Source organism: Tamandua tetradactyla, chromosome 13 (assembly GCF_023851605.1).
Source record: "Tamandua tetradactyla isolate mTamTet1 chromosome 13, mTamTet1.pri, whole genome shotgun sequence".
In the NCBI taxonomy this organism is placed as follows: domain Eukaryota; kingdom Metazoa; phylum Chordata; class Mammalia; order Pilosa; family Myrmecophagidae; genus Tamandua; species Tamandua tetradactyla.
The window spans coordinates 73,597,148-73,610,913 of record NC_135339.1 but is presented as its reverse complement, the minus strand read 5'-3'; the positions used below and the strand labels follow the sequence as shown (position 1 = coordinate 73,610,913).

The 13,766-nt window shown below is 37.7% G+C and overlaps 1 long non-coding RNA gene across 10 annotated transcripts in view; it reads left to right on the top strand.

Annotated features, from left to right (window-relative positions):
- LOC143654287 (uncharacterized) overlaps window positions 1-13,766 on the top strand; it is a 397,473-nt gene that overhangs the window by 277,688 nt on the left and 106,019 nt on the right. The window contains exon 8 of one of the 10 annotated variants that reach the window (XR_013161745.1): window positions 12,263-12,368. The exons of the other annotated variants lie outside the window; for them this stretch is intronic. This is a non-coding gene — a long non-coding RNA (uncharacterized LOC143654287). Of the gene's footprint in view, window positions 1-12,262; window positions 12,369-13,766 lie in introns of those variants that run through there. 10 annotated transcript variants of the gene reach the window in all.

Here is a 13,766-nt window from a genome sequence, read left to right as displayed (position 1 = left end):
TTTGTTTTTCTCGTTGGCATTCTCCTTGTAGCCAGCTTCCAAATCACTCCAACGCTCTCCCTCTTGACGGAGTTCTAGAATTGTAGCACCATAGAATTGCAGAGCTGGAAAGGGCTTTCTGGCTTTATTATTTTCTCATTAGTAGATACAACCAACTTAACATTTTACAGCTTTTTCTTTGTCATAACTCCCACCCTCACCCCCCATAACAAATCGAAATTAACTTAAATTTTAAAGTACTTCTAAATGGACCATAGTCCTCTTTTGAAATAGGGCTATCAAGTCTCCTAAGTGACTGCAACTGTGTGGGTTAACAGGTCATATTGTCTGTCTTGCTTCTGGAGTACAGCTTTAAGTCTTTCAAGGCATTTCTTTTAAGAAAAATATAGTGAAAGTGAGAAAATGGTCTGGAAAATAGATTCCCAGTGATTTTCACACCAGGAAATGAACACTTCTTGCCCCGCATGAATAGAGATTCCTGGGAATTTCCTCACACAGAAGCAAGGAACTAGATGTCCAGTGTTTCTTTTTTATAAATCAGGCATGATTGTTAGAGCTCATGATTTCAAGAAAGGGAATCTATATTCTCTCCTTTGCCCAGCCTGCACCTGTGCTGTCAAAAGGTTGAGAAAAGCACACATCCCTTGCAAAGTCAGATGCTCCATTGTCTTGGTTTATCTCCTAAAGGAGGAAAAAAGGTTGGTTTAGATGGTGTCGATTTTCTCATTTGGTACATGTGCCTGTATCCTCAGTAATTTTAAATCCCTAGAGAATTGCTGCAGAATGCAGGCTATGAAGACCCGAGATTCAATTTTGTCTCATTTAAGAGCATCTGCTCACTAGAAGGAAGCAATAGAAAGGGAGGGGCTTTCTGCTCTCACGTTTGAAAAAACTGGGGATGAAGATTCCAGGTCTATCCTCATGAGATTTTTCTTTTATCTGTACATTAAAAATAGGGCACTTCTATTTTCTTTTTTTCCCAGCTGCTATAAATTGGATCCACATTCCTTTAAGTAAATGACTGAAATTATTTCTGTCTTTTTTCCTGCATGAATTAGCATGTATAGCTACATGAACATGATCTCTGAATCTCCCAATGACTGAGTTGCCATTTAGAATGAAAAGTACAATTACTAAAGACTCACTGCACTTGCTTTTATTTTTTGTGTGAGAGAGACCCATTTAATTTGCACAAAAATCCTATGAGATATCTCAAATTATCAATGAGAAAACTGAGACTTGGAACGATTAAGCCATGTGCCCGAAGTCACATGGCAATCAGGTGATGGAGTTTGGCAGGGCTCCCAGGTAGTCTGGCATCAGAGTTTGTGCCCTTAACCTCAACTTCACACTGCCCTTTCTCCATTAGAAAATTCTAAGAGCAATGCACAAGCTACATTACCCACAGCAAAATTTATAGCCTAACTGTGATCTAATCACAATAGAAATGATTTATATTTGTAAATTAGTAAAGTAGGATGCAAAATGGCCAACAGGTTTCAGTTTGTGAACCAGTTCCCTTTGAGTAATGGTGGCTGTCTGGAGAACCGGACTGAGAACTGCTTTTGGACTTAGCAGGAAAGAGTGTGCTAGACAGCCCTGACAGAGCCTCTGTCCATGTCTGCTTAGCACCCAACAGCTCTGGGACGTGCAACTGTGAACTCCTTACTTAGAGGCTTTGCATAACTGCAGGAGCTTGTGGGCTAGTTCAGGCAGGACAGGCAGAAAGTTCCTGTCCTGAACTAGGAACTTTCAGTTAACACCCATGGGAACGGCCAATGATGACTGGATTTGGTGCAAAAATACCCTAGGCACCATATCTTTGGAAGGCAACTCTGCAGTATGCTCTGGGCTCTTTCCAACTAGTCCCAAGTGTGCCTAAGTCCCATTTGCCCATGGAGTTCACCTGCTTATTAGTATCCCTTGCCCTGGCTTCCTTCAGTTCCTTGTCTTGCTTCCCTCCTTTGCTATGGCTTCTTTGGGTCATCTACCAGTTAAATTTCTTATATCAAATTCTCATCCCAGGGTCTGTTTCTGAGGGAAACTGATTTAAGAAAATACTATGAGTCATTAATAAAGTCTATCATGGGCACGAAATGGGCAAGAGGCTGCCTGCAGACTGTGTTTCACAGCCTTGAAGTGGAGAAAATAGAAGACTTAGGTGCACAGCTGTAGGACATTATGTTATCTATAAAATGAGGTGATAAAAGCTATCTCACAGGCTTTAGGGAAAATTTACATGAGTCTCTCCATGTGCTTTTCTTTCAATAGCATATTGTGTTTATAAGTAAAATTTGTGAGAAGTTGGATTTATGTCTCTCCTCAAGAATTGGCGTATAGAAAATCATCTCTCTAATGCCTCAGTGACTCCAGGGAGAGCCTCATCAATCCTGGCAGATCCCATTCCTCAGCTCCCAGGGCAGTTATTAGCATCATGAGCTAGTCAGAACTAATAGGGTGTATTAAATTATAATACATGTCCCAGGTCATCATAGATTTAAAAATTACTTTTCAAAATTTTAAGGATATAGTAGCATATTATTGGCAAACTACTAAAATCTCCTGAGTCCAGCAGTAGATGGAGAAGCAACACAGAAAAGGTGTTGAGGGATAAGAGGGGAAGATTCTGAGGTGGAGTGGGGGAGAGAGAGAGAGAGAGGAATAAACCTGGTTACTTAGCCTCACTAAGCCCTCGCTTGTCCATCTATAAGGCAGAGATAATAATGGGATTCACAAGGTGATGGCAAAGAATAAATGTTAAAGGCAGGGCCAGAAACAGGGCATCCACTCAATGCGTGCAAGCCGTCTTGTTGATGTTTTTACTGCTTGACTGAAACTTCCTAAATTAGCTTTATAATCAGCAACAGGATTATAACATAGTTTGCGTAATTTCATCTGTTTGTTCACATGGACTCCTGCAGTCTTTTATATATGCTTAGGAGTGCTTAACAGTTGGGTCTGGTTGCCCTGCTATAGTGTGGCTGCATTTACTGTGTAGTGATCCAGTTATGTACTCTCCAATAAAAGACTGTAGTTAAAAGTCTGTTCATTTCTTACTGCTGTTTCAAGGCATCACTTTTTGCAATGAAGTTGTGGGGTACTGTTTGAAAGGAAGTAGGTGGTGCAAATTCATTCCCAAGAACTACTAGAAATCAATTAAATTTGGTTTTCACTGTAGAATTTGGGTACTGTCTGTGGTTTGGGCAGACAGCTGCTTTGGGCAGAGTTAAGAGGTTAATGCTTGTCCCGCTACTTCCTGGAACCCATTGGCTTACAGTAGTTTCCTTGAAGCAAGTAAGATGGGAGAACCTGAGAGAGGCTGCTGTTTCTGGTAGTCTTTAGAAGTCGATATGGCCTCCTGCTTCCCAAGACTAGGACAGCACCACTCATGAGATTAAGAAGGAATGCTTTGCTGAGGGACCATCTGTCACTGCAGAATCAACCTCAGTGCAAGAGGGTGGTGTTTATGTCACAGACATGCAGCATTTCTCATAGGAATGCAATTTAAGGGAATTTCTTGCATGAAAAATTTTAGGATGGCTTTCACTTGTTCAGGAGGCATCTCTACAAATATGCTCATTTTTGTTATATTTTTAAAATTACAGATAAATGTTTTCTCTATATATATTTACATGTATATTTTCTCTATATATATATTTACATATATGCATACATGCATACTATCTTACACACAATCTTTTCATAAAATAGAACAAGTTTTGGGCAGGCAACAGTGGCTTAGTGGCAGAGTTCTCACCTGCCATGTCAGAGACCTGGGTTCACTTCCCAGTGCCTGTCCATGCCCAAAAAAAAGAAAGAAAAGCTTGGAAAATAAGAAAAAAAAATGACCATAATCCCACCATTCCAATACAGTACTTCATTTTCAGTGTTTACCAGGTCTTTTTTAGTATGAATTTTTACAAAGTTATGATAGCAAAATAAGCATGCTTTTTGTACCCTCCTTTGCATGGAACATTATGTCATAGAAACTTTTCTTGTTATCAGGCAGATTATATCACTCTTTCTTTTATTCCTTGCATAACATCCCATGCATTACAATTTTCTGCACCATTTCTCTGGTGTTAGACATTTAAGTTTCTTACAAATTGCTTGTTATCAGAACTGCTATGGCAATAAGCATCTTTTTCTATGTAATATTTTCAACCTTTTGGACTCTTTCCTTAGAAGACATCACTTCTAAGCATTGTAGGATTATAGGAGCAGATCTATGTGTTTAGAGGATAAGGTGATGGAGCCAGCATGAGAAGAAGCAGCCACAAGAGAAGAAGTCAGCCTAACAGTATGGAATCTCAGACGTTGATTCATGAAATATTTCAAAGAGACAGTGGTCATTTGTGTCAAATGCTATTGAAAGGTAAATAAAATGAGGGCAGAGAATTGACCATGGGAGATTCCGAGCACTGCAGTATGTGTGAGGTTGAGCAGTGATGTGCACAGACAGCCAGTTATCATTTTCCTGGAACTGATGATATGATAGGAAAAACGTAATCTTATAGACATGCAGAAAGTGCTCAGTTACAGGAAGAGACGACTGCTCAGATGGAAAAGAGTACACTTCTATGAGAATCTATAAAAAGATGAATCTGACTTAGGCTTCGGATGGAAAGTATATGTCAGCCAAAGGAGGCAGCATATATGAAGGTACCAATAGAGTGTGGCCCATTTCAGGATCTGAAGACCGGTGAGACTGGAGCCCAGGTGGGGCTGGAGAACCATCCTAGCAGAGACTGGAAAGGTAGGTTGAGGCTAGATCGCACAAGGCCTCATCAACCTTATTAAGAAGTTTGACCTTTATCCCAGGGGGTAATACAATCAGACTTGTATTTTGAGAGCTCGCTCTGGCCACATTATGGAAGATGTGCTCAGGACATTGTGGTATTTCAGTAGCAATCATAGAAGAACAGGTATAAAGTTGAGTCACAAAAGTTGTTTAGAATATCTCCCAAAATAACTTCTCACAAAGACCAATCAGAGCTGCTGGGGTCGCTTGTCATTTAATGATCATATATTTGATGTTACTGGGTAGCATATGGAAATTGTATGCAAAGTAACTCCTTTGTGGAAAAAGGGTCACATTTACTCAAAATATTCTTAGTTTCATCTGAAACTCTGAAGCCACCAACATAACTCTTTACCAGCTACTTGTAGCATATAGATTTGAAGACAGTATTTTTTCTGCTGGATCTGGAAATTTGAGAATAGAAATCTTATCTAAACTTCCTCAGTTATGATCTGCTGACTGCAGAGGTATGGTCAGATGGCTGGAATAATGATGAGTAGAGTTGGGAATGTTCTGAGTAGACTCTTAGAGAGGTTGACAACCTTGGCTTCTCAAATTTCTCATCACTTAATATTTCTCTTTATATTCTGCAAGAGAAAGACAAGCTGAAATGTTAGTACCCAAGGTAGAATAATAGAACTCTATCTGTTACAAATAACTCAAGCTGACTTAAATCAAATTGGGGATTCATTGTTATATAACAGCAAATTCCACAGGCAGATAGGCTATACTTTCAGCAGGATCCAGAAACCACAAAATAAGCCATCCAAATTCAGGTATTCTCACTCCTCTCAACTCTGCTCTCAGGTGTTCTTGCCATATGACCTCCTAGATACACAGGGTTTGCATCTGCTACATTATCAACCCTGGCAGAATGGGCACCTCTTCCCAATAACTACTCCCAAAGTCTCAGAATTGACCCAAACCTGCCCAGTTCAGGTTACAAACCTATCCATGAACCAATCACTGAAGCCAGAGATGAGTGGTTAAGTGCCCGGTAGCCAGGAGTGGTATCAATTATACCAAAGTCAAAGAGTCTGTGATTTAGAGGGGTTCTTTGCACAGGCAAAAGGATGAATTGGTGCTGGACCCGTACAAAAAATAGGTATCCACTACAGATGGTGATAAAGACCTACTTTAGTCATTTCCATCAAGTCTTGGATGAAGGTTTATAACCAGCAAGCATGTGCTTGAAAGTTATTCTATGTAACCCAAGTCATGTCTTATTTTAAAGAAATTTGTTCATTCATTCATATCTACTTTTTCTCCAGAAAAGAATATATAGAACTTACAAGGATGCTTATCACATGCAAAGTAGTATGAAATATAGATGAGGCGAAAGAAGGAAGATAAGGTGAGAGAGAAAAAGGAGGCCCAATGATACATATATGCCCTAGATAGGCTGCTAATTTAGCTATGTCTCTTTGGGGGTCAAATTGGAAAAAGAAGATTTGTTAGGTATCCCATTCATAGAGTCATGACTTAAAAACAGTCCCCTTGCTCTTCAGCCATTCCTGGAAGTCAGATCAGCCATGAGTTTCTCTTATGAATGAATAGTCAAGAGAACAGTGATACATTTCACAAGTTCCTTTGCCTAATAATCCTTGGTGCAATTATGCCTGTTCTCAAGCATAATTCAGTCAAAGCAATTCTGGAAGGACTAATTTTTTTAGCGAATTTGATTTTTTGGAAAATGATAAAGCTGGACTAAAGGAGAATTTCACAACTGTCCTTGAAATTATGAGGGCTGGGAGACACAAGATTCAGGGTGCTGGTGATAATAATAACAACAACAACAATGACACAGATAATAGTAACATTGACAAAATAATAAGTATACCCCAATGATCATTTATTCAGCACTGCGACAGGAGGTAAGTACTTTCTATATATGGGTTATTTCACGAATTCTTCAGAAAAAAATGTCATAAGGTCATAATATGAGTTTTTACTTTATGAAAATTTGAAATTGTAAGGTATGAAGACTCACTGTATGTACAAATTTTGAAATAATGTGAATCTCACTTTACATGATCCTCCATGGGAAAATTAGTTCTGAATTATACAAATTTTGCCCTGTAAGAAATCTTTAGGAACTCATCCTTAGTTCCTGGGCTAAAGTTCCTATATTTTCATATCACAGCTATGGACACTTAGGCTTAATGAAGTCTAAAAACTGTCCAATTAGTGAAAGGCTGAGATTAGCTTTAAACATAGCATTTCAGAACTGCCTTCTTCTGAGTTGGTGTGTGCTTGGGGAGGCCGTTGACCAAGTTTCTAAGCCTGAAGTCTCCTTGCATTTACTACATATTGAATTATTTCTTTAGCTGGACTCTTGAGCAAGTTGTATTGAGATATGTGTGCCCTTCTCTCAGAAATGTTCATATCACACATGGCAACAAATGGAATATATAATGAAATATATATAATGGGACTGCAACATTCCCATTAAAACTTTGCCTCAAATTATGTCCCCTTTCTTTTTTTTTAAGATGGACAGGTACCAGGAACCCCCCTTTCTTTTTAAAACTGCTTCTAATGAGCAGAGAAGGCACAACTATTGAACCTGCCTCTGATGAGATAAAGGATTGGGCATGATGAAAATGAGCCAAAACACATTTTCCCTATTGTCACTAAAGAGAAAGCAAAACCTTTTTTGTTTGCTCAAGTCTAAATCTGTTGAGCATGGTATTAGTCCATGCTGATCAGTGAACAACGGCACAGTCGATTGGAGTATTTTTTTCTTTAGAAATGCTTACTCTAACTGATATATTTGTTCATGTTTTTAACTGCTTCTCTGTAATAACAACAAAGTCCCAAAAAGGAAGATCAATCCTTCCCTAGCCACCGCATTAGCTGAGGTAGCATTTCTCTATTCACACTCACAGAGACAGAGTAGCAGAAGGCGCTAGAAGGTCAGTTTAGCAGTAGAGCCATTAAACTGTGGTTTGAGGCTGGTGTTTTGCTTCTTCTGCATGCCTTTGTGAACAACTCAGTCATTTTGACCCCATATAGTTTTTTTCTTAATGTTTTTATTGATAAAACAATATACAAACATGCAAACATTCTTAACATACAAACATTCTATATATGGTGTAGAATCAGTGGCTCACGGTATCATCACATAGTTATGTATCCATCACCATGATCATGTTTTTGAACATTTGCATCAGTCCAGAAAAAGAAATAAAAAAGAAAGAACTCATACATACCATATCCCTTATCCATCCCTGTCATTGACAACTACTATTTCCATCTACCCAATTTATTTTAACTTTTGTTCCCCCTATTATTTGTTTATTTGTTATCCATATTTTTTACTCATCTATCCATATCCTAGATAAAAGGAGCAGCAGACACAAGGTTTTCACAATCACACAGACACATTGTAAAAACTATATCATTGTACAATCATTTTCAAGAAACAAGGTTACTGGAACACGGCTCTACAGTTTCAGGTACTGCCCTCTAGCCTCTCCAACATACCATAAAACTATAATGCATGAGAATAACATCCAGGGTAACTTTGTTTGAAATTTCTCAGTCACTGATACTTTATTTTTTCTCATTTCTCTCTTCCCCCTTTTGGTCAAGAAGATTTTCTCAATCCCTTGATGCTGGGTCTCATCTCATCCCAGGATTTCTGTCCCACTTTGCCAGGGAGATTTATATCCCTGGGAGTCTTGTCCCATATAGAGAGGGAAGGGCAGTGAGTTCACTTGCTGTGTTGACTTAGAGAGAGAGTCCACATCTGAGCAACAAAAGAGGTTCTCTGGGAGTGATTCTTAAGTCTAATTTTAAGTAGACTTAGCCTATCCTTTGCAGGAATAAGTTTCATAGGAGCAAGCCCCAAGATCGAGGGCTCAGCCTATTGACTTGGTTGTCCCCACTACTTGCTAGAATATCATAAATTCTCCAAATGTGGAAGTTGAATATTTCCCCCTTTCTTCCCATTCCCGCAAGGGGACTTTGCAAATGCTTCTTTATTCACTATCCAAATCACTCTGGGATTTATTGGGGCATCACACTAATCTGGATAAGCCAACAAAATCTCATGCGCTATTCAAGATTACATGTATTTATGGTGTTAACTAAACTGACCATTCAAGTTAAATTAGGAAATGCAGAAAACAAAATATAAATTTTGCACAAAATAAGCATCTCTCCCTTTAGTCACATACAGAAGTTGAAATTTTAAAATATGGATTATATCATCCTTTATCCAGTCTTCTGATATACCTTAGTCCTATCCAGAGGAGCTTCATTCAGATTTCCACTCAATGTCTGATCAATTTTTCAACTTTTTAAACAGTTCCTGTATGGGGTACTGCTGACTTTCATAGCTTCAGAGCTCTAACTCTGAGTCTCAGGTGTCACATAAATGCCCAAACTTGCTGGGAATTGAACCCCTATTGTTTTGCTGAAGCCATTCTTGTTCTGGCAAGTTTGTTGCTACTCAGCAAGGGAGAAAATTGAAGGTAATAGAAGAGATGAGAAATAAGCATACCCTTGACATTCCTGCTTTTGTCTGACTTTTCTTGGTAATTTGTTCAGCTGAGCATTTCATGGCTGGTTAAGAGTAAAATTATGTCCCTACTTCTTCTCATCTATCTTCAGCAGCACCTGAAGGAAAGCCTTACTCTTTGCTTTGGTCAAGAAATAATTTTACCATCCTAATATTTTGCAGCCTTACAAGGCAATTACTTTAGATGAAGTAAGTTCTGCTCAAAGTTTGAATTGAAAAGGATAGGGAAATTGATTAATTGGTGCAAGAGTTTCTCTGTAGCCAAATAAATATTATGCTATTTAAAAGCAACAGGCTTGCACTCAATTTCTCTTTCCCTTTGGATCCTTGCCCAGTAAACTGCTTTAATTAATGACTAATCTCCATTTTCCAAATATTTTCATGCTTTTGAAATATCCTAAGTCCAACTGCTGAATTTTATGTTTCAAGACATGGTAGGAAACAATCCCAACCCTTAAAACCAATCTTTGCCCAAATTCACAAGTGAGCATGTGTATGGCATCATGAATTTCTTCATGTAAACACAGACTAGAAAAAAATGTCAGACTGCAATGTGAGGAAGACAAAGTAGAATGGTTTTAAATACATGGGAGTTTAGACCAGATGGATCTGGCTTCAAATCTCTGTTCTACACTTAATGTTTGATACTGAACAAGTTACTTTCAGAGCCATCTGCAAAATGTTTATCATCCTTGTTCTCATTGTTTCTGTAATAGCACCTGGTACATGAAAACTGCTCAAAATGGAAGTTGTTGTTATTACAATTACTATTTTATGAGATATGATTAATGAGGATGCATTGAGAAACCCAAGAAGATTGCTTTAGATAACACCAGTTCTCTTAATGAGGAATTTCTCTGGCCAAACTTTAGACCTCACATATCTGGAATTTAGAATTCCTGAAGTTGGTTGCTCACTTCCTAACTCTCTTGCCACCAAAAAGAAGGCATTGAAATAGAAATCAGTTCTGCTGGTTTGCCTGGAGCAATAGTACTTGCTTTCTGCTCCCTGAAAATTTGTTGACCAGCATAAAAACTTGGCATCCAATTATACATGCAGGAGAACCCTGTGTAAGTAGACCCTAGATTTCTCAGGAATTCTGTGATCATTAAGACCCAACTCTTTTAAAGATTGCAACATTCCTCTTTTCCTATGGCAACTCCCCTGAGGAAAGAGTGGTTGTTGAAATGCTGTCATCTATCAGTTTTATTTAAACTAAGTGATAGTAGATTGGACCTCAGTCCTCAATCCTCAGGAGTCTCCATGTTGTCAAAATCTAATGAGGAGTATTGGCTAGCACAGTAAATGATTTACTGGCTGTGTTTGTAGCCCTTTGAGCAATCTGTCCTATAGAGTAAGAACTTCAAAATGGAAGGGAAGAGACTAGTAGGTAGCCCTAGTTTCTTATGGGTCATGTGACCTTGGATGAACCTTTGCTCTTATGAAGACTCAGTTTTTGTATCTCAGGAGTGGCAGTGATGGTAACTTCTGCCTCTGACCTTTCACCAGGACCCCTGAAATAATCATAAATATTTTAGTCTCCTCAGAAAAAAACATGATTGGAGCCTATTGTGGACTTTCTTGGTACTTTTTCAGATTCAAATGGACTGTCAATGACATTTTTTGGATGGATTTTTCAAATGTCTTTATGATTGCCAGTAAATGCATGTTGAATTGAGTTGAAATAAAGTTATGACTCATCAGGATGCAGCTTGCTCTAAAATATTGTCTTTGATCTACAACAATCATTTCTTGAAAGTCATTTTTAGCATATGAGCATTTTTTCTACCTTTTGGGATCCTTTCTTCATTAAATACTGGAAGAGATGCTTTTGTGCCATGTTAAAAGATAAAGCTCATTACAGTGGTAATTCTTCTTCCTTTTTTTAACTTTTCTAATTAATTGTTAGTTGCTGGAGAGTATTTTATTGATACTCTTAGGTGGTCTTGGCTCAGTGTACAGAAGGCTGAAAATTTTCATGACATAAAAATGTCTTTGGGGGCGCTATTTGATGGGGTGTCACTTTTTTTTTTTTTATCTTTTTGTCCCTTTATTTTTTTTCTTAGTCTAAGAGAAAGTAATGAAGGTTTGTGTTTTCATGCTATTTATTTTGTACCTCTTACTTAAGCCAGCTTAAAGACAAAGACAGTCAATGAGCAATTCTCTGGAAAGCACTAGGCTTTACAGTCCAACAGACTCAGTGTAAATCTCAGTTCTGCCTTTTCTCGCTTTGAAATATTGAGCAAGTAACTCAACCTCTTAGAAACTAATAATTCCTTCATCCAAGAATTGTTTTCGACAGTAAATAAGGCACCAGATATAAAATGCATGGCATCCTGTAAGTGATCAACTGATGTTTGTTTCTTGAGAAACTTTTCTTGGAAAAATTGAAGATATTTGGCTGAATAGGTATCTATAGCTCTTGAGGGATTGGTTAGGACATGAAGATTAAATGATTGCATCTTTTAGTACCAGAATTTCTTCAGCATCTAATTTTATTTTAGGAATAATTTGTTTATTTTGCTTTTTGAAGCAAAGACTCTGTAGAAAACTCATGTCTCATTGGCAATGACTCTGAGAATCTTTGGATTGAATTTCCCTTAAAATCTACATGTGTTTAAAACTTGAAAAGAAGCAAAGAACATTTGGCAATAATGTGTTTAGAGATTTGGTCAAAACTCCAAATATTTTGAAACATACTGCAACCTCATACCTAGATTTGCTGATTTATTTTTAGCTCTCAAAAGTCTATTTATTTAATCTCTTAATCAAATTCCTTGAAGTTTCCATTTCTAAATAAATGAAATGATAATAAATAATGAGCCAACAAATAAAATGCAGCCATTTAAGGTGAAAATGGAAGTTTGATGGAAAATGAATGTGAGTTTGAAAAAAAACTAAAATATCATTTGTCTCCTTTGGTTTTCAACTCCAAGTAAATGAAGTACTGAAGTAGGAGCCAGCAGAAGTGACTTTGAGATCTTCATCCATGGCAAGCTGACTACATTCATTCAGGAATTAAGGAAAACCTGGGGATTTAAGGTCTGTTAACCTGATTGTGACATGTGTTATGCTGGCATGGATTCTCCTGCCAAGGAACATCCTATTATTTTATGCTGCTGTTATTTCTTCCTTACATGGTCTGAGAAAATATAATTCTGGATAATATGTGGAATCATGTGAAGCTAATTGAATCAGCTAGCCCGTGACTATGGAAAGTCTAGTGTGTATGTGTTGGGTCCTGAAGAAAATTGCAGTATTTTGCAGGGTAACAAGTAACATTGCAATAAGGAGGATGTAGCATATCACAAAATCCAAATAATAACTGTAACAAGATCATGGAGAAGCCTAGTACATAAGGAGAGCACAGACCAGCATTTGCAAGAACTGGCTTCTTATCTGACTCCACCACTAATTAGCTGTTGATTTATATTCATCATCTTCCTTTTTGTTTCTCAGTAACTCCATGATGAAAATGGGTGGCTATTTTCAGGATGGAAAAACAGGAAATCTCTAAGATTTTCCTAAGTGCTAGCTTTCTATCTCTAGCTAGCTCTCTATTTATCACCTACATATATATATATATATTATGGAAAGAATTCTATAGTAGGCTGGGAGAGTCTGTGAAAGTGGGATTGATGGACTGACAAGAAGGGGAATTGGGCTGGTGTGTGTCTTCTTAGAATTCTAAATCTTCTAAATTTATCAGTCTTGATCTTAGCACTAGCAAACAGTCACTTCCCTCACAGAGAAGAAACAAATGAACTGAAACAAATAGAGTTGTGCTTCTCTAAAAAGAAATGCACTACACTACATTCCATTTCATTCCATGTTTGATTCACTGAACATGTTATGTGCTTTGCAGGATGCAAGACCCTATGTGGACACGAAATGTTGTATGCAGTGTTTGACACTCAAGAGTCTTAATTTTTTTCTGAGACAAACAGGAATTTATACATAAAAGTTGAATATTACTTTATTATTACTTTTTCATTGAAGAATAACAAACACTGAAAAGGCGTAAGTCATAAGTGTATACTTCAATGAATTTTCATAAAGTGAACACAGCCATACAACCAGCATCTAGATTCAAAAAAAAAGAAAAATTGAACATTATCAGCATAGAAAGTTACTCTCAGGCACTCTCAATCACTACCTCCACCCACTCTCCTGACTTCTAACATCAGAGATTCATCTTGTCTTTTGGGGAAGTTGATATAAATGAAATCATCCAGTATGTACGCTCTGTATCCACTGTCTTTTTCTTGTTATTATGTCCGTGAAATTTATTCATGTGGTTGCAAGTAGCAATAACTCATTGTGGAGATGCATACAAGTTTCTGTTAAGTATATTCCTCAAAGTGGAATTGATGGGTCATAGGGTTCAGCTTTAGTAGCAACAGACTGCCAGTTTTCCAAAAACAAATATTAGCACATATA